Source organism: Oncorhynchus tshawytscha, linkage group LG09 (genome assembly GCF_018296145.1).
Source record: "Oncorhynchus tshawytscha isolate Ot180627B linkage group LG09, Otsh_v2.0, whole genome shotgun sequence".
NCBI classification, from domain to species: domain Eukaryota; kingdom Metazoa; phylum Chordata; class Actinopteri; order Salmoniformes; family Salmonidae; genus Oncorhynchus; species Oncorhynchus tshawytscha.
Genome location: NC_056437.1, coordinates 4057760 through 4079576, shown reverse-complemented (window position 1 = coordinate 4079576; position 21817 = coordinate 4057760). Strand labels below are relative to the sequence as shown.

At 46.6% G+C, this 21817-nt stretch overlaps 1 protein-coding gene across 1 annotated transcript in view; it reads right to left on the bottom strand.

The window, feature by feature from the left end:
- Positions 1-21817, bottom strand: part of tek (TEK tyrosine kinase, endothelial) — a 70785-nt gene that overhangs the window by 36878 nt on the left and 12090 nt on the right. The window lies entirely within an intron of this gene.

Genomic DNA, 21817 nt, shown 5'->3' with positions numbered 1-21817 from the left:
CACCAGCATTTAGTTAGATATTACTGCACTGTTGGAGCTAGGAACACAAGCATTTAGTTAGATACTACTATACTGTTGGAGCTAGGAACACAAGCATTTAGTTAGATACTACTGCACTGTTGGAGCTAGGAACACAAGCATTTAGTTAGATATTACTGTACTGTTGGAGCTAGGAACACCAGCATTTAGTTAGATATTACTGCACTGTTGGAGCTAGGAACACCAGCATTTAGTTAGATACTACTATACTGTTGGAGCTAGGAACACAAGCATTTAGTTAGATACTACTGCACTGTTGGAGCTAGGAACACAAGCATTTAGTTAGATACTACTATACTGTTGGAGCTAGGAACACAAGCATTTAGTTAGATACTACTGCACTGTTGGAGCTAGGAACACAAGCATTTAGTTAGATACTACTGCACTGTTGGAGCTAGGAACACAAGCATTTAGTTAGATACTACTATACTGTTGGAGCTAGGAACACAAGCATTTAGTTAGATACTACTGCACTGTTGGAGATAGGAACACCAGCATTTAGTTAGATACTACTGCACTGTTGGAGCTAGGAACACAAGCATTTAGTTAGATACTACTGCACTGTTGGAGCTAGGAACACAAGCATTTAGTTAGATATTACTGTACTGTTGGAGCTAGGAACACCAGCATTTAGTTAGATATTACTGTACTGTTGGAGCTAGGAACACAAGCATTTAGTTAGATACTACTATACTGTTGGAGCTAGGAACACAAGCATTTAGTTAGATACTACTGCACTGTTGGAGCTAGGAACACAAGCATTTCGTTAGATATTACTGCACTGTTGGAGCTAGGAACACAAGCATTTAGCTAGATATTATTGTTGGAGCTAGGAACACAAGCATTTAGTTAGATATTACTGTACTGTTGGAGCTAGGAACACAAGCATTTAGTTAGATATTACTGCACTGTTGGAGCTAGGAACACAAGCATTTAGTTAGATACTACTGCACTGTTGGAGCTAGGAACACAAGCATTTAGTTAGATACTACTGTACTGTTGGAGCTAGAAACACAAGCATTTAGTTAGATATTACTGCACTGTTGGAGCTAGGAACACAAGCATTTAGTTAGATACTACTGCACTGTTGGAGCTAGGAACACAAGCATTTAGTTAGATACTACTGCACTGTTGGAGCTAGGAACACAAGCATTTAGTTAGATATTACTGTACTGTTGGAGCTAGGAACACAAGCATTTAGTTAGATATTACTGCACTGTTCGAGCTAGGAACACAAGCATTTAGCTAGATATTATTGTTGGAGCTAGGAACACAAGCATTTAGCTACACCCGCAAAAACATCTGCTAAATATATGTATGTGACCAATACAATTTGATTTGATTTACTCTCTATACCGATACACTTTATATACACTTAGACAGAACATACAGATCTGAGACCAGGCTTTGTACTTTATGGTATCATTCAAGACAGCACATACAGATCTGAGACCAGGCTTTGTACTTTATGGTATCATTCAAGACAGCACAAACAGATCTGAGACCAGGCTTTGTACTTTATGGTATCATTCAAGACAGAACATAGAGATCTGAGACCAGGCTTTGTACTTTCTGGTATCATTCAAGACAGAACATACAGATCTGAGACCAGGCTTTGTACTTTATGGTATCATTCAAGACAGCACATACAGATCTGAGACCAGGCTTTGTACTTTCTGGTATCATTCAAGACAGAACATACAGATCTGAGACCAGGCTTTGTACTTTATGGTATCATTCAAGACAGCACATACAGATCTGAGACCAGGCTTTGTACTTTATGGTATCATTCAAGACAGCACATACAGATCTGAGACCAGGCTTTGTACTTTATGGTATCTTTCAAGACAGAACATACAGATCTGAGACCAGGCTTTGTACTTTATGGTATCATTCAAGACAGCACATACAGATCTGAGACCAGGCTTTGTACTTTATGGTATCTTTCAAGACAGAACATACAGATCTGAGACCAGGCTTTGTACTTTATGGTATCATTCAAGACAGCACATACAGATCTGAGACCAGGCTTTGTACTTTATGGTATCATTCAAGACAGCACAAACAGATCTGGGAATGTTGTAACATAATAATTTAACTTTCCATTTATAGTATTTTATAAATGGATCTGATGGCATTAGTAGAAAGGATGACTAGTTTTATAACACATCTTCAAATATAACAAATTGGAACACAAAAGCACTCAATCCACATGGTTGGGGATAAAAACATAGCCAAACGAAGACATAGAAGGCACAGTATATGGGTCTGTGTGAATATGTTGTGATGGAAGGTGTGTTGTGTGTTTTTTTGGGTGTTTTGTAAAAGTGTGGTGTTTAAGTGAGTGAGAAAGGAAATGGTTTCAGATCCCAGAACCGGTGTGTGTCCGTTGAGAGAAAGAGCTTTTCAATGTTGTTCCAGATGAGGGATATACATTTTATAATGAATTATACATCTACATTCTCCTATGGTGACGGAACGGTACCCAACCCTATACCCTAGACACCCACCTGAGAGACCCATACACTAAAGAGGAAGTCCGTATCTGTTTTATGGTTTTATGGTCCTTCTGTAATGTAAGTTGCCTGTATGCAGACAAAACAGAAAGAGGAATGTGGTTAGAGACCTACTAGAGCAGCACAGCGCCGTCAAGACTGAGCCTGCCTGACAGGGTTGATCCTATAAAGCCAGAGCCCCCTGATACGAGCATTTCCAGGGAGTTTTCCCAAGCCACCGTGCTTCTACACCTGCATTGCTTGCTGTTTGGGGGTTTTAGGCTGGGGGGTTTCTGTACAGCACTTTGAGATATCAGCTGATGTAAGAAGGGCTTTATCAAATAAATTTGATTGAAGTTTGATTGATAGGAGAGCATAATATACAAGGTATTATATACAAATATAGTGGGGATTCCGGTGGGGTGCCCCCCACCCAGGTTGTGGCAGCGCTGTTAACACTGGCTGCAGTAACCCATGAGGAGGGGGCACACCTGGACAATCAGAGAAATTATTGTGACCTTGGTGACACTAAATAACCAAAAGGTCACAACGGGGGGGGACCAGCGTGTGTGTGTGTGTTTCAGGGGAACGGGGGTGGATCTGATCTCCATCACCTAGGACTTGACAATGGTTAATCAAATCTCCCCATTTTTGTCAATTTTGCTCAATCTTGCTTTCTCAAACAACTGTATATACGTTCGTAAATCGGGTCCTTTCTGGAGTTCGGATGGAACAACCGTTGAGCGTCTGAGCTTATGGTTGTTTGTAGGGGGAAAGGTGTGTGTGTGTGTGTGTGTGTGTGGAATGAATCACAATAATTGTTTGCTAAAATAATAATTATTGCTTGGCAAAAATGTAATGCAATGGTAATACTGCTTATATGTAACAATCCTTTGCATGAACTGCCGACATTACCTTATATTTATTGTTAATTATGGAAATGATATATTTTTGAATATATATATATATATAGTTTTTTAATAGCTACAGTTGAAGTCGGAAGTTTACATACACCTTAGCCAAATACATTCTAACTCAGTTTTTCACAATTCCTGACATTTAATCAGAGTAAAAATTCCCTGTTTGACTTTGTTGTCCTTAAGCCATTTTGCCACAAATTTGGAAGTATGCTTGGGGTCATTGTCCATTTGGAAGACCCATTTGCAACCAAGATTTAACTTCCTGACTGATGTCTTGAGATGTTACCTCAATATATCCACATAATTTTCCTTCCACATGATGCCATCTATTTTGTGAAGTGCACCAGTCCCTCCTGCAGCAAAGCACCCCCACAACATGATGCTGTCACCTCTTGATGTCAGCCATCCTCTTCAGCACCATCTTATTTATGTGCATGTATCCATGTATGTACGACATAACATATTAACGTTTGGTGTGGTCACATAAGACAGAACGTTACTTAAGACTAAAATGAAAGGAGGGTGGATGGACGTATAACGTGAACGTCTAGCAACTCGAAGGTTGCGTGTTCGAATCTTATCACGGGAAACGTGTTACTTTGCAACTACTTAGCATGTTAGCTAACCTCTGACCTTAACCCTAGCTCCAGAGGTGGGAAAATGAATGTGTGTCTTTTTCTCATGACCTGGTCAGGTAAAGTTCTGGTTTGTACGCTACTGTATGACAGGGTCCAATGGTAACTTGTCTTCCTCACTGGTCCAACCCGGGCCAGTTTCGCCAAAAATCTCCTGGGTGAAAATATTTTCAACTGGTCCGGACATGGTGTAGTTTTGAAATGCATATGGGATCATGCAGGGCTTATAGATCGACATGCTTTCTCTCTATATTCAGATATTAAAAGGCTACATTTGGTTGTTATGATATGTATTATGAGCTGTGTAATATAATTTAGCAATGTGAGTCATTACTCTATTCTTTAGAATTGCATTGTATTAATTGCGTTCATTTTTTTGGGACAAAATAAGACACTGCCCCTTTAAGACAACTGCGTTCCAAAAGAGAGATCGTCATGGCTACAGTAGGCTAGCTAAAGTGTATTTTTGTAGCTTTCTTTTTGCACACTATCAACAGTAGCCAGCATATTGCTAGTATGTTCACTGTTGAAAAGTTTACTTGTAAATCACTTTCCCCTAAAATAAACATGCCCAAATGAATAGATTGATGGGCAATTAGCTTTGCTCAGAACAGCTAGCGTGTGCTGTGCGAACGTAGCAATCAACTTCTGTATTGCTCGAGTACTCGAAAGTTGTGACTCGTGGGAGTGTAGTGGTGCTTGAATGAACAACCACTCATATTGCTCAAATACAAATAGCATGACTTTTCTGGGTCTTCAATGGTAGATTGCAACAGAGCATGTAAAAGTTGACCTGGAAAACAAATTAGCGGCCGCACACCTGATTGAAAAGTACTGGGGGAAATGCCGTCTCGCCTTTCTGGCAGCTCTGCACCTAGCGAACATTAGCGTAAGCTACCTAGCTAACCTTAGCCACAATGAATTGGAATTTCCAACATATCATACATACTGCAAATTCATAACATATTGTAAGAATTGCATGATGGACATGCACAAAATAATACATACCATACCATACCAAACATAACATATCATAGTCATGTGAGTGTCTCAGATTTCCGTATACTATTTTACATCTATCCCTGAGTCCAGGTTGGATGTAGCGACCCTGACAGGTTATCAGCCCGATCACATCCATCAGTTGTAGTACAATCAGGTAATACATGCAGTCTGTGATGGTTCCCTTCCTTCCCGTGTGTTTAACCCTAATGTATCAGAGTTAATTTCATGGAGACCATGGTGAGACCATACCCATCTGAACGCAATTGACTCGTTGCCAGTTTTCCGTCCGGCAGCCATTGTTACTAAGAGCACCAATTTATTTTTGTCTCACATATAAAGATGGAAGCATCTGAGATTAATCTGCATTGTTCAAAACAAAATGCCAATGCAGTGTCATAGCTCTGACATGACCATGACCAGAACCATTCCTCTAGCTGTAAATCAGCAACAGCTCTACTCTCCTTTCAAGTGACTAGTGGGGGATATCCATCCACCTAAAGTACACTGACCAGTTGGTCAGGCAGGAGTGATGGGTCAGTGTTTCAAAGCCGTTCTGGTTTTGTCTGTTATCTGTCTCTGAGCTAGCTGTGATTTACAACTGGTGGAGGATGAGAGAGCACAGCACAGAGAACGAGAGAGAGAGTAGTGAGAGAGAGAGAGAGAGAGAGAGAGAAATACAGAGACAGACAGAGAGAGAGAGAGAGAGAGAGAGAGAGAGAAATATAGAGACACAGAGAGAGAGAGAGAAATCCATGATGTACACAATAAGTGTGCAGTTAAAATTGGCAAATAAACCCACACTGGTTTTTTTGTCAGGAATGGGGGATGAGACAGGGATGCAGCTTGAGCCCCACACTTCAACATACATGGGGCCTCCCGAGTTTCACAGCAGTCTAAGGAACTGGAGTGCTTGAGGTGTCACTACAGACCCAGGTTCAATCCCAGGCTGTGTCACAGCCAGCCATGACAGAGAGCACAATTGGACCAGCATCGCCTGGATTAGAAGACGGTTTGGCTAGGTGGGCTTTACTTGGCTCAGCGCTCTCTAGCAACTCCTTGTGGCGAGCCAGGTACCTGCAGGCTGACTTCAGTTGTCAGTTGGACGGTGTTTCCTCTGACACATCGGTGTCGCTGGCTACCGGGTTAAGCGGGCAGGTGTTAAGAAGCACGGTTAGAGGATGCATAACTCCACCTTTGCCTCTCCCGAGCCAGTTGGGGAGTTGCAGTGATGAGACAAGATTGTAATTGGATATAATTGAAAAACTGCTCCAGAGAACAGGTTTCCACTGCTCCAGAGAACAGGTTTCCATTACAGTGAGCTTTCAAATCAAATCAAATCAAATTTTATTTGTCACATACACATGGTTAGCAGATGTTAATGCGAGTGTAGTGAAATGCTTGTGCTTCTAGTTCCGACAATGCAGTAATAACGAGCAAGTAATCTAACTAACAATTCCACAAAAAAACTACTGTCTTATACACAGTGTAAGGGGATAAAGAATATGTACATAAGGATATATGAATGAGTGATGGTACAGAGCAGCATAGGCAAGATACAGTAGATGATATCGAGTACAGTATATACATATGAGATAAGTATGTAAACCAAGTGGCATAGTTAAAGTGGCTAGTGATACATGTATTACATAAGGATGCAGTCGATGATATAGAGTACAGTATCAACGTATGCATATGAGATGAACAATGTAGGGTAAGTAACATTATATAAGGTAGCATTGTTTAAAGTGGCTAGTGATATATTTACATCATTTCCCATCAATTCCCATGATTAAAGTGGCTGGAGTAGAGTCAGTGTCATTGACAGTGTGTTGGCAGTAGCCACTCAATGTTAGTGGTGGCTGTTTAACAGTCTGATGGCCTTGAGATAGAAGCTGTTTTTCAGTCTCTCTGTCCCAGCTTTGATGCACCTGTACTGACCTCGCCTTCTGGATGACAGCGGGGTGAACAGGCAGTGGCTCGGGTGGTTGATGTCCTTGATGATCTTTATGGCCTTCCTGTAGCATCGGGTGGTGTAGGTGTCCTGGAGGGCAGGTAGTTTGCCCCGGTGATGCGTTGTGCAGACCTCACTACCCTCTGGAGAGCCTTACGGTTGAGGGCGGTGCAGTTGCCATACCAGGCGGTGATACAGCCCGCCAGGATGCTCTCGATTGTGCATCTGTAGAAGTTTGTGAGTGCTTTTGGTGACAAGCCGAATTTCTTCAGCCTCCTGAGGTTGAAGAGGCGCTGCTGCGCCTTCCTCACGATGCTGTCTGTGTGAGTGGACCAATTCAGTTTGTCTGTGATGTGTATGCCGAGGAACTTAAAACTTGCTACCCTCTCCACTACTGTTCCATCGATGTGGATGGGGGTGTTCCCTCTGCTGTTTCCTGAAGTCCACAATCATCTCCTTAGTTTTGTTGACGTTGAGTGTGAGGTTATTTTCCTGACACCACACTCCGAGGGCCCTCACCTCCTCCCTGTAGGCCGTCTCGTCGTTGTTGGTAATCAAGCCTACCACTGTTGTGTCGTCCGCAAACTTGATGATTGAGTTGGAGGCGTGCATGGCCACGCAGTCGTGGGTGAACAGGGAGTACAGGAGAGGGCTCAGAACGCACCCTTGTGGGGCCCCAGTGTTGAGGATCAGCGGGGAGGAGATGTTGTTGCCTACCCTCACCACCTGGGGGCGGCCCGTCAGGAAGTCCAGTACCCAGTTGCACAGGGCGGGGTCGAGGCCCAGGGTCTCGAGCTTGATGACGAGCTTGGAGGGTACTATGGTGTTGAATGCCGAGCTGTAGTCGATGAACAGCATTCTCACATAGGTATTCCTCTTGTCCAGATGGGTTAGGGCAGTGTGCAGTGTGGTTGAGATTGCATCGTCTGTGGACCTATTTGGGCGGTAAGCAAATTGGAGTGGGTCAAGGGTGTCAGGTAGGGTGGAGGTGATATGGTCCTTGACTAGTCTCTCAAAGCACTTCATGATGACGGATGTGAGTGCTACGGGGCGGTAGTCGTTTAGCTCAGTTACCTTAGCTTTCTTGGGAACAGGAACAATGGAACAATTACACCACTTCAGCCGACGCTTGGTGATCTTATGCTTGTGTGCGGCTGCTCGGCCATGAAAACCCATTTCATGAAGCTCCCGACGTTGGACAAATTATTTTTACGCTTCAGCACTCTCTGTTCTGTGATCATGTGTGGCCTACCACTTCGCAGCTGAGCTGTTGTTGCTCCAAGACATTTCCACTTCACAATAACAGCACTTACAGATGACCGGGGCAGCCCTAGCAGGGCAGAAATTTCATGAACTGACGTGTTGGAAAGGTGGCATCCTATGACAGTGCCACGTTAAAAGTCACTGAGCTCTTCAGTAAGGCCATTCTACTGCCAATGTTTGTCTATGGAGATTGCATGGCTGTGTGCTTGATTGTATACACCTGCCAGCAACGGGTGTGACTGAAATAGCTGTATCCACTAATTTGAAGTGGTGTCCACATACGTTTGTATATATAGTGTATATCAATGAATTGGTGAGTGCACTAGAACAGTCTCACCCTACTAGAATCTGAAGTCAAGTGTCTACTGTTTGCTGATGATCTCGTGCTTCTGTCCCAAACCAAGGAGGTTCTACAGCAGCACCTAGATCTTCTGCACAGATTCTGTCAGACCTGGGCCCTCCTTGGTTGGGGACAGAAGCATCAGATCATAATGGTGCCAGAACCATAAATGCTCATTCCATCTAGACACCGTTGCCCTAGAAAACACAAAAAACTATACCTACCTCAGCCTAAACATTAGCACCACAGGTAACTTCCACAAAGCTGTGAATTATCTGAGAGACAAGGCAAGAAGGGCCTTCTATGCCATCAAGAGGAACATAAACTTCAACATACCAATTAGGATCTGGCTAAAAATACTTGAATCAGTTATAGAACCCATTGCCGTTTAGGGTTGTGAGTATAACAGTATAGCTTCCGTCCCTCTCCTCGCCTTGAACCAGGTACCCTCTGCACACATAGACAACTGACACCCACGAAGCCCCACGAGGTCTGGGGTCCGCTCACCAACCAATAATTCACTAAATAGGACGAACACAAAATTGAGGCCTCTGCAAAAATATCCTCAGTTCACAACGTAGAGCACCAGATAATGCATGCACTGCAGAATTAGGCTGATACCCGCTAATTATCAAAATCCAGAAAGAGACGTTAAATTCTACAACCACCTAAAAGGAAGCAATTCCCAAACCTTCCATAACAAAGACACCACCTACAGAGAGATGACCCTGGAGAAGAGTCCCCGAAGCAAGCTGGTCCTGGGGCTCTGTTCACAAACACAAACAGACCCCACAGAGCCCCAGGACAGCAGTACAATTAGACTCAACCATGTCACGAGGAAACAAAAAGATAATTACTTGACACATTAGAAAGAATTTACCAAAAAACAATGCAAACTAGAATGCTATTTGGCTCTAAACAGAGAGTACACAGTGGCAGAATACCTGACCACTGTGACTGACCAAACTTAAGGAAAGCTTTGACTATGTACAGACTTAGTGAGGATAGCCTTACTATTGAGAAAGGCCGCCGTAGGCAGACATGGCTCTCAAGAGAAGACAGGCTATGTGCACACTGCCCACAACACGAGGTGGAAACTGAGCTGCACTTCCTAACCTCCTGCCAAATGTATGAACATATTAGAGACACATATTTCCCTTAGATAACAGAATTAGAAAAACAAACCCAATTTTGATAAAATCACATATCTATTGAGTGAAATACCAGTGTTCCATCACAGCAACAAGATTTGTGACTGGTTGCCACAAGAAAAGGGCAAGCAGTGAACAACAAACAACATTGTAAATACAACCCATATTTACGTCTTTATTCATTTGGAATTTCGTGAGTTTAATGTTTACTGTTCATTTTTTATTGTTGATTTCACTTTTGTTTATTATCTATTTCACTTGCTTTGGCGATGTTAACATGTGTTTCTCATACCAATACAGCTCTTAAATTGAATTGAATGAGAGAGAGAGAGAGAGACCATATGGAAGAGATCATGGTACTGTTATGCAGCTAGCCCTCTGATGGTCTGACCTCTTGACACACACACACACACTTACTCACAGCCTGCAGTGTATCAACCCCCTGGACAGAGAAAGATGTGTGAAGTTTCTCACATGCTGTGCATCCACTGCAGGATCCTGACAAACACATCATTTACTCAGGAAGAATAGTCACAACTCTCATATTACCCCATCAACTTTCAGTCTGCAGCAACCGTATCAAACCATCCTTCATATGAAACATCTTCGGCCTTTCTGTTGATCCTAAAATACTGTATGACCTCTGTTGATCCTAGAATACTGTATGACCTCTGTTGATCCTAGAATACTGTATGACCTCTGTTGATCCTAGAATACTGTATGACCTCTGTTGATCCTAAAATACTGTATGACCTCTGTTGATCCTAAAATACTGTATGACCTCTGTTGATCCTAGAATACTGTTTGACCTCTGTTGATCCTAGAATACTAGATCAAATCCCCGAGCTGACAAGATTTTTAAAAATCTGTCTTTCTGCCCCTGAACAAGGAAGTTAACCCATTGTTCCTAGGCTGTCATTGAAAATAAGAATTTGTTCTTAACTGACTTGCCTAGTTAAATAAAGATAAAATAATATCTTCACCTTTGCTGACATGATCTTAGTAAAGCAGGAACATTCAGCTAAGATCAAGTGAATAGAATGTTCTGGTACTGACAAGTCATTTCCCCTGTAGCTACTGTTGTAAAGCATTCCTTCCTGTTAATGTTCAGGAAACCTCACCCTGCTATTGTTGTTGAAGTAAGAACAGTCCTGAGGACTCCTGACAACCAGGGTGGAGGTTTATAGAGGGAAGAACAGTCCTGAGGACTCCTGACAACCAGGGTGGAGATTTATAGAGGGAAGAACAGTCCTGAGGACTCCTGACAACCAGGGTGGAGGTTTATAGAGGGAAGAACAGTCCTGAGGACTCCTGACAACCAGGGTGGAGGTTTATAGAGGGAAAAACAGTCCTGAGGACTCCTGACAACCAGGGTAGTTGTTTATAGAGGGAAGAACAGTCCTGAGGACTCCTGACAACCAGGGTGGAGGTTTATAGAGGGAAGAACAGTCCTGAGGACTCCTGACAACCAGGGTAGAAGTTTATAGAGGGAAGAACAGTCCTGAGGACTCCTGACAACCAGGGTAGAGGTTTATAGGGGGAAGAACAGTCCTGAGGACTCCTGACAACCAGGGTGGAGGTTTATAGAGGGAAGAACAGTCCTGAGGACTCCTGACAACCAGGGTGGAGGATTATAGAGGGAAGAACAGTCCTGAGGACTCCTGACAACCAGGGTGGAGGTTTATAGAGGGAAGAACAGTCCTGAGGACTCCTGACAACCAGGGTGGAGGTTTATAGAGGGAAGAACAGTCCTGAGGACTCCTGACAACCAGGGTGGAGGTTTATAGAGGGAAGAACAGTCCTGAGGACTCCTGACAACCAGGGTGGAGGTTTATAGAGGGAAGAACAGTCCTGAGGACTCCTGACAACCAGGGTGGAGGTTTATAGAGGGAAGAACAGTCCTGAGGACTCCTAACAACCAGGGTGGAGGTTTATAGAGGAAAGAACAGTCCTGAGGACTCCTGACAACCAGGGTGGAGGTTTATAGGGGGAAGAACAGTCCTGAGGACTCCTGACAACCAGGGTGGAGGTTTATAGAGGGAAGAACAGTCCTGAGGACTCCTGACAACCAGAGTAGAGGTTTATAGGGGGAAGAAGAGTCCTGAGGACTCCTGACAACCAGGGTGGAGGTTTATAGAGGGAAGAACAGTCCTGAGGACTCCTAACAACCAGGGTGGAGGTTTATAGAGGAAAGAACAGTCCTGAGGACTCCTGACAACCAGGGTGGAGGTTTATAGAGGGAAGAACAGTCCTGAGGACTCCTGACAACCAGGGTGGAGGTTTATAGGGGGAAGTGCTACATTTAGCTCTTACAGCATTTATTTTTTAAATAAATATAATACTAAAGTGTCACATCAAATCCAATTGATTAAAAGGCCAAGGAGCCACATTTTAAGATGAACGGCTTAATCTCTTGATTTACGTACAGTTGAAGGAAGATTACATACACTTAGGTTGGAGTCATTAAATCTCGTATTTCAACCACTCCACAAATTTCTTGTTAACAAACTATAGTTTTGGCAAGTCGGTTAGGACATCTACTTTGTGCATGACACAATTAATTTTCCAACCATTGTTTACAGACAGATTATTTCACTTATAATTCACTGTATCACAATTCCAGTGGGTCAGAAGTTTACATACACTAAGTTGACTGTGCCTTTAAACTGCTTGGAAAATTCCAGAAAATTATGTCAATGATGTCATGACTTTAGAATCTTCTGATGGCTAAATGACATAATTTGTGTCAATTGGAGGTGTACCTGTGGATGTATTTCAAGGCCTACCTTCAAACTCAGTGCCTCTTTGCTTGACATCATGGGAAAATCAAAAACAAATCAGCCAAGAACTCAGAAAAATAATTGTAGACCTCCACAAGTCTGGTTCATCCTTGGGAACAATTTCCAAACGCCTGAAGGTACCACGTTCATCTATACAAACAATAGTACGCAAGTATAAACACCATGGGACCACGTAGCCATCATACTACTCAGGAAGGAGATGCGTTCTGTCTCCTAGAGATGGAAGTACTTTGGTGAGAAAAGTACAAATCAATCCCAGAACAGCAAAGGACCATGTGAAGATGCAGGAGGAAACAGGTACAAAAGTGTCTATATCCACAGTAAAACGAGTCCTATATCAACATAACCTGAAAGGCCGCTCAGCAAGGAAGAAGCCACTTCTCCAAAACCGCCATAAAAAAAGCCATACTACGGTTTGCAATTGCACATGGGGACAAAGATCGTACTTTTTGGAGAAATCTTTTTTGGTATGATGAAACAAAAATAGAACTGTTTGGACATCTTGGCCATGTTCTGTTATAATCTCCACCCGGCACAGCCAGAAGAGGACTGGCCACCCCACATATGCTCTCTCTAATTCTCTCTTTCTTTCTCTCTCTCAGAGGACCTGAGCCCTAGGACCATGCCCTAGGACTACCTGACATGATGACTCCTTGCTGTCCCCAGTCCACCTGACCGTGCTGCTGCTCCAGTTTCAACTGTTCTGCCTTATTATTATTCGACCATGCTGGTCATTTATGAACATTTGAACATCTTGGCCATGTTCTGTTATAATCTCCACCCGGCACAGCCAGAAGAGGACTGGCCACCCCACATAGCCTGGTTCCCCTCTAGGTTTCTTCCTAGGTTTTGGCCTTTCTAGGGAGTTTTTCCTAGCCAACGGGCTTCTACACCTGCATTGCTTGCTGTTTGGGGTTTTAGGCTGGGTTTCTGTACAGCACTTTGAGATATCAGCTGATGTACGAAGGGCTATATAAATAAATTTGATTTGATTTGATTTGATTTGGCCATAATGACCATCGTTATGTTTGGAGGAAAAAGGGGGAGGCTAGCAAGCCGAAGAACACCATCTCAACCATGAAGCACGGGGGTGGCAGCATCATGTTGTGGGGGTGCTTTGCTGCAGGATGGACTGGTGCACTTCACAAAATAGATGGCTCATGAGAAAGGAAAATGATGTGGATTTATTGAAGCAACATCTCAAGACATCCATCAGGAAGTTAAAGCTTGGTCGCAAATGAGTCTTCCAAATGGACAATGACCCCAAGCATACTTCCAAAAGTTGTGGCAAAAAGGACAACAAAGTCAAGATATTGGAGTGGCTATCACAAAGCCCTGACCTCAATCCTATAGAAAATGTGTGGGCAGAACTGAAAAAGCGTGTGCGAGCAAGGAGGCCTACAAACCTGACTCAGTTACACCAGCTCTGTCAGGAGGAATGGGCCAAAATTCACCCAACGTATTGGGGGAAGCTTATGGATGGCTACCTGAAATGTTTGACCCAAGTTAAACACTGTAAAGGCAATGCTACCAAATACTAGTTGAGTGTATGTAAACTTCTGACTGGGAATGTGGTGAAATAAGTAAAAACTGAAATAAATAATTCTCTCTACTATTATTCTGACATTTCACATTCTTAAAATAAAGTGGTGATCCTAACTGGCCCAAGACAGGGAATTTTTATTAGGATTAAATGTCAGAAATTGTGGAAAAACTGAGTTTAAATATATTTGGCTAAGATGTATGTAAACTTCTGACTTCAACTGTAGCTGATAGTGTTTAGGGAATTACTCAGTATGAAATCCCAAATGGTCCCTATTCCCTCTATACTTTCATCTGAAGTAGTGCACTATATAGGGAATGGGGTTCCATAGGGCTCTGGTCAATAGTAGTGCACTATATAGGGGATAGGGTTCCATAGGTCTCTGGTCTAAAGTAGTGCACTATAAAGGGAATAGGGTTCTATAGGGCTCTGGTCTAAAGTAGTGGACTATATAGGGAATAGGGTTCCATTTGGGACTCACACTCAGTTATACACACGCAGATGATTACGGGCGTTTCTGTTGTTGTGTTCATGCAGGGTGAAGTGTAGGGGATTGGAGGGATGCTGTCATGGCTGCCTTCCAACTAGAGTTAAAGTAGTGTGTGTGTGTGTGAGGCAGACAGGCAGGCAGACAGACAGACAGGAGGCTGGATATTTTACTATGACATGGTTTGCTACAAGAGTTTCTTTCTAACCTATAAACCTCAATGATATACTATCATCTCAATGTCCACAACTTTTATGTTTAAACTGGTTTGGGACAGTCGTAAGGTCATGTGCTACACGTCTCAGACATAAATACCTGGTGCTAAAAGAACATTTTAAAAGAACATGAAACCTGAACGGGAATAAAACAGCTATTTCATTTCATCAACATGGCTGGATGTTCACTGAACATTAAACTTCCTTCTTTCTGATTTCTGTTCCATATGACCAGAAATCTATTCTCAGACCTCCGCTGTGTGTGTTTCATTTCTGTTCAAGGAAAATCTCGTGCTTTTTCATCCGCAGATGGTCTCCCCATACCCCCCCCACCACCACCTTTCACACTGTCTGTTCTAAATGGCATCCTATGCCCAGGGCTCTGGTGGTCCAAAGTAGTGCACTATCAGAAGTAATGCACTATGTGGGACACAGCATGTTGTTTGGACAGACGACACACCCTCAAGTCACTGAGATAAGGTCAAAACTCATCTGAACAAAAAATGAAAAGGGCTCTATTTTCAGACAATTGTCCATTTCGACCTGTTGTTAAAGCCAGTGCTGTTCTGTTTTTCCAAACACAAGCGCCGGGATTGGTCATTTACCTGCGTTAAATGAGTTTTCACTGAGATGGGAGGCAATATCTGAGGTGTGTCCTTAAAAAGGTGTGCCAAAGTGCCGATTTCAGTATTCACTGGTGGGGATGTTTAAGACCAACCAAAAGACGATCCGCCCCCTTTTTTTTTTTTTCAATTTTCTCCTAAAATTACAAATCCAAATCCAACTGGCTGTAGCTCAGGCCCTAAAGCAAGGATATGCATTTTGAACTTTGAGAGAATATAACACAATATATCTGGTAAAAGATCATACAGAGGGGAAAACAACAACTATTCTTTTGTAAATTTTTGTACCATCATCTTTGAAATGCAAAAGGACATAATGTATAATTCCAGCCCAGCTGCAATTTAGATTCTGGCCACTAGATGGTAGCAGTGTATGTGCACAGTTTGACTGATCCAATGAACCATTGTATTTCTGTTCAAAAAATATTATATCAAGACTGCCCAAATGTGCCAAATTTGTTTATTAATAACTTTTCATGTTCAAAACTGTGCACTCTCCTCAAACAATAGCATGGTATTATTTCACTGTAGTAGCTCCTGTAAATTGGACCGTGCAGTTAGATTAACAAGAATTTAAGCTTTCTGCCAATATCAGACATGTCTATGTCCTGGGAAATGTTCTAGTTACTTACAACCTCATGCTAATCGCATTAGCCTACGTTAGCTCAACCGTCCCGTGGAAGGGACACCATTTCCAAAGAAGTTTTAAGCAGTAATACAGTTGGTTATGGCATTGATGTTGACAACTGAAGCACAGCCTATCCATCCATGACGCACAGTGCCCATAAGTGTGCACATGGAACAAGCGAGATGTAGTTTTTAACATAGACATTTCATTTTTTTAAAATTAAAAACCAAGCATAGCTTCCCAATGGAACACTGTCCCTGTATTCCAGTGGGACCCTGTCCCTAGATCTCAGTGGGACCCTGTCCCTGTATTCCAGTGGGACCCTATCCCTAGATCTCAGTAGGACCCTGTCCCTATATTCCAGTGGGACCCTGTCCCTAGATCTCAGTGGGACCCTGTCCCTATATCCCAGTGGGACCCTGTCCCTATACCCCCAGTGGGACCCTGTCCCTATATTCCAGTGGAACCCTGTCCCTATATTCCAGTGGGACCCTGTCCCTATACCCCAGTGGGACCCTGACCCTATAACCCAGTGGGACCCTGTCCCTATATTTCAGTGGGACCCTGCCCCTATATCCCAGTGGAACCCTGTCCCTATTCCCCAGTGGGACCCTGTCCCTATATTTCAGTGGGACCCTGCCCCTATATCCCAGTGGAACCCTGTCCCTATTCCCCAGTGGGACCCTGTCCCTATATTCCAGTGGGACCCTGTCCCTATACCCCAGTGGGACCCTGTCCCTATACTCCAGTGGGACCCTGTCCCTATACCCCAGTGGGACCCTGTCCCTATACTCCAGTGGTTCCCTGTCCCTATACCCCAGTGGGAACCTGTCCCTATATTCCAGTGGGACCCTGTCCCTATACCCCAGTGGGACCCTGTCCCTATACCCCAGTGGGACCCTGTCCCTATACCCCCAGTGGGACCCTGTCCCTAGATCCCAGTGGGACCCTGTCCCTATTCCCGGTGGGACCCTGTCCCTATACCCCCAGTGGGACCCTGTCCCTAGATCCCAGTGGGACCCTGTCCCTATACCCCAGTGGGACCCTGTCCCTATTCCCCAGTGGGACCCTGTCCCTATATTCCAGTGGAACCCTGTCCCCATACCCCAGTGGGACCCTGTCCCTATATCCCAGTGGGACCCTGTCCCTATTCCCCAGTGGAACCCTGTCCCCATACCCCAGTGGGACCCTGTCCCTATATTCCAGTGGGACCCTGTCCCTAGATCTCAGTGGGACCCTGTCCCTATATCCCAGTGGGACCCTGTCCCTATACCCCCAGTGGGACCCTGTCCCTATATTCCAGTGGAACCCTGTCCCTATTCCCCAGTGGGACCCTGTCCCTATATTCCAGTGGGACCCTGTCCCTATATCCCAGTGGGACCCTGTCCCTATTCCCCAGTGGGACCCTGTCCCTATATTCCAGTGGGACCCTGTCCCTATACCCCAGTGGGGCCCTGCCCCTATTCCCCAGTGGGACCCTGTCCCTTTACTCCAGTGGGACCCTGTCCCTATATCCCAGTGGGACCCTGTCCCTATACCCCAGTGGGACCCTGTCCCTAGATCCCAGTGGGACCCTGTCCCTATATTCCAGTGGGACCCTGTCCCTATACCCCAGTGGGACCCTGTCCCTATTCCCCAGTGGGACCCTGTCCCTATATTCCAGTGGAACCCTGTCCCCATACCCCAGTGGGACCCTGTCCCTATATCCCAGTGGGACCCTGTCCCTATTCCCCAGTGGGACCCTGTCCCTATATTCCAGTGGAACCCTGTCCCTATATCCCAGTGGGACCCTGTCCCTATATCCCAGGGGAACCCTGTCCCTATTCCCCAGTGGACCCTGTCCCTATATTTCAGTGGGACCCTGCCCCTATATCACAGTGGAACCCTGTCCCTATTCCCCAGTGGGACCCTGTCCCTATATTCCAGTGGGACCCTGTCCCTATACCCCAGTGGAACCCTGTCCCTAGATCCCCAGTGGGACCCTGTCCCTAGATCCCAGTGGGACCCTGTCCCTATACCCCAGTGGGACCCTGTCCCTATTCCCCAGTGGGACCCTGTCCCTATATTCCAGTGAAACCCTGTCCCCATACCCCAGTGGGACCCTGTCCCTATATCCCAGTGGGACCCTGTCCCTATATCCCAGTGGGACCCTGTCCCTATTCCCCAGTGGGACCCTGTCCCTATATTCCAGTGGAACCCTGTCCCTATATCCCAGTGGGACCCTGTCCCTATATCCCAGTGGAACCCTGTCCCTATATCCCAGTGGGACCCTGTCCCTGTATTCCAGTGGAACCCTGTCCCTATATCCCAGTGGGACCCTGTCCCTATATCACAGGGGAACCCTGTCCCTATTCCCCAGTGGGACCCTGTCCCTATATTCCAGTGGGACCCTGCCCCTATATCCCAGTGGAACCCTGTCCCTATATTCCAGTTGGACCCTGTCCCTATATTCCAGTTGGACCCTGTCCCTATACCCCAGTGGGACCCTGTCCCTATTCCCCAGTGGGACCCTGTCCCTATATTCCAGTGGAACCCTGTCCCCATACCCCAGTGGGACCCTGTCCCTATATCCCAGTGGGACCCTGTCCCTATTCCCCAGTGGGACCCTGTCCCTATATTCCATTGGAACCCTGTCCCTATATCCCAGTGGGACCCTGTCCCTATATCCCAGTGGAACCCTGTCCCTATATCCCAGTGGGACCCTGTCCCTGTATTCCAGTGGAAACCTGTCCCTATATCCCCGTGGGACCCTGTCCCTATATCCCAGGGGAACCCTGTCCCTATTCCCCAGTGGGACCCTGTCCCTATATTTCAGTGGGACCCTGCCCCTATATCCAGTGGAACCCTGTCCCTATTCCCCAGTGGGACCCTGTCCCTATATTCCAGTTGGACCCTGTCCCTATTCCCCAGTGGGACCCTGTCCCTATATTCCAGTTGGACCCTGTCCCTATACCCCAGTGGGACCCTGTCCCTATATTCCAGTGAGACCCTGTCCCTATACCTCAGTGGGACCCTGTCCCTATTCCCCAGTGGGACCCTGTCCCTATACCCCCAGTGGGACCCTGTCCCAATACCCCAGTGGGACCCTGTCCCTATACCCCAGTGGAACCCTGTCCCTAGATCCCAGTGGGACCCTGTCCCTATACCCCAGTGGGAGCCTGTCCCCATATCCCAGTGGGACCCTGTCCCTATATCCCAGTGGGACCCTGTCCTTAGATCCCAGTGGGGTCCTGTCCCTATATCCCAGTGGGACCCTGTCCCTATACCCCAGTGGAACCGTGTCCCTAGATCCCAGTGGGACCCTGTCCCTATATCCCAGTGGGACCCTGTCCCTATATTTCAGTGGGACCCTGTCCCTATATTTCAGTGGGACCCTGTCCCTATATCCCAGTGGGACCCTGTCCCTATACCCCAGTGGGACCCTGTCCCTATATACCAGTTGGACCCTGTCCCTATACCCCCAGTGGGACCCTGTCCCCATATTCCAGTGGGACCCTGTCCCTATATTTCAGTGGGACCCTGTCCCTAGTACCCGGTGGGACCCTGTCCCTATATTCCAGTGGGACCCTGTCCCTAGATCCCAGTGGGACCCCGTCCCTATATTTCAGTGGGACCCTGTCCCTATATTCCAGTGGGACCCTGTCCCTATACCCCCAGTGTGACCCTGTCCCTATATCCCAGTGGGAGCCTGTCCCTATACCCCAGTGGGACCCTGTCCCTAGATCCCAGTGGGACCCTGTCCCTATATTTCAGTGGGACGCTGTCCCTATATTCCAGTGTGACCCTGTCCCTATATTCCAGTGGGACCCTGTCCCTATATCCCAGTGGGAGCCTGTCCCTATACCCCAGTGGGACCCTGTCCCTAGATCCCAGCTGGACCCTGTCCCTATATTTCAGTGGGACGCTGTCCCTATATTCCAGTGTGACCCTGTCCCTATATTCCAGTGGGACCCTGTCCCTATACCCCCAGTGGGACCCTGTCCCTATACTCCAGTGGGACCCTGTCCCTATATTCCAGTGGGACCCTGTCCCTTTACCCCAGTGGAACCCTGTCCCTATTCCCCAGTGGGACCCTGTCCCTATATCCCAGTGGTACCCTGTCCCTATATTCCAGTGGGACCCTGTCCCTATACCCCAGTGGGACCCTGTCCCTATATCCCAGTGGAACCCTGTCCCTATTCCCCAGTGGGACCCTGTCCCTATACCCCAGTGGGGCCCTGCCCCTATTCCCCAGTGGGACCCTGTCCCTTTAATCCAGTGGGACCCTGTCCCTATATCCCAGTGGGACCCTGTCCCTATACCCCAGTGGGACCCTATCCCTAGATCCCAGTGGGACCCTGTCCCTATACCCCAGTGGGGCCCTGTCCCTATACCCCAGTGGGACCCTGTCCCTAGATCCCAGTGGGACCCTGTCCCTATATCCCAGTGGGACCCTGTCCCTATTCCCCAGTGGGACCCTGTCCCTAGATCCCAGTGGGACCCTGTCCCTATATTCCAGTGGGACCCTGTCCCTATATCCCAGTTAGACCCTGTCCCTATTCCCCAGTGGAACCCTGTCCCTTTACCCCAGTGGGACCCTGTCCCTATATCCCAGTGGGACCCTGTCCCTATTCCCCAGTGGGACCCTGTCCCTATATTCCAGTGGAACCCTGTCCCTATATCGCAGTGGGACCCTGTCCCTATATCCCAGTGGAACCCTGTCCCTATACCCCAGTGGGAACCTGTCCCTATATTCCAGTGGAACCCTGTCCCTATTCCCCAGTGGGACCCTGTCCCTATATTTCAGTGGGACCCTGCCCCTATATCCCAGTGGAACCCTGTCCCTATTCCCCAGTGGGACCCTGTCCCTATATTCCAATGGGACCCTGTCCCTATACCCCAGTGGGGCCCTGTCCCTATATCCCAGTGGGACCCTGTCCCTATTCCCCAGTGGGACCCTGTCCCTAGATCCCAGTGGGACCCTGTCCCTATATTCCAGTGGGACCCTGTCCCTATACCTCAGTGGGACCCTGTCCCTATTCCCCAGTGGGACCCTGTCCCTACACCCCCAGTGGGGTCCTGTTCCTATACCCCAGTGGGACCCTGTCCCTAGATCCCAGTGGGACCCTGTCCCTATTTCCCAGTGGGACCCTGTCCCTATTCCCCAGTGGGACCCTGTCCCTAGATCCCAGTGGGACCCTGTCCCTATATCCCAGTGGGACCCTGTCCCTATATTTCAGTGGGACCCTGTCCCTATATTTCAGTGGGACCCTGTCCCTATATCCCAGTAGGACCCTGTCCCTATACCCCAGTGGGACCCTGTCCCTATATACCAGTGGGACCCTGTCCCTATATTCCAGTGGGACCCTGTCCCTATATCCCAGTGGGACCCTGTCCCTATACCCCCAGTGGGACCCTGTCCCCATATTCCAGTGGGACCCTGTCCCTAGTACCCGGTGGGACCCTGTCCCTATATTCCAGTGGGACCCTGTCCCTAGATCCCAGTGGGACCCCGTCCCTATATTTCAGTGGGACCATGTCCCTATATTCCAGAGGACCCTGTCCCTATATTCCAGTGGGACCCTGTCCCTATACCCCCAGTGTGACCCTGGCCCTATATCCCAGTGGGAGCCTGTCCCTATACCCCAGTGGGACCCTGTCCCTAGATCCCAGTGGGACCCTGTCCCTATATTTCAGTGGGACCCTGTCCCTATATTCCATTGTGACCCTGTCCCTATATTCCAG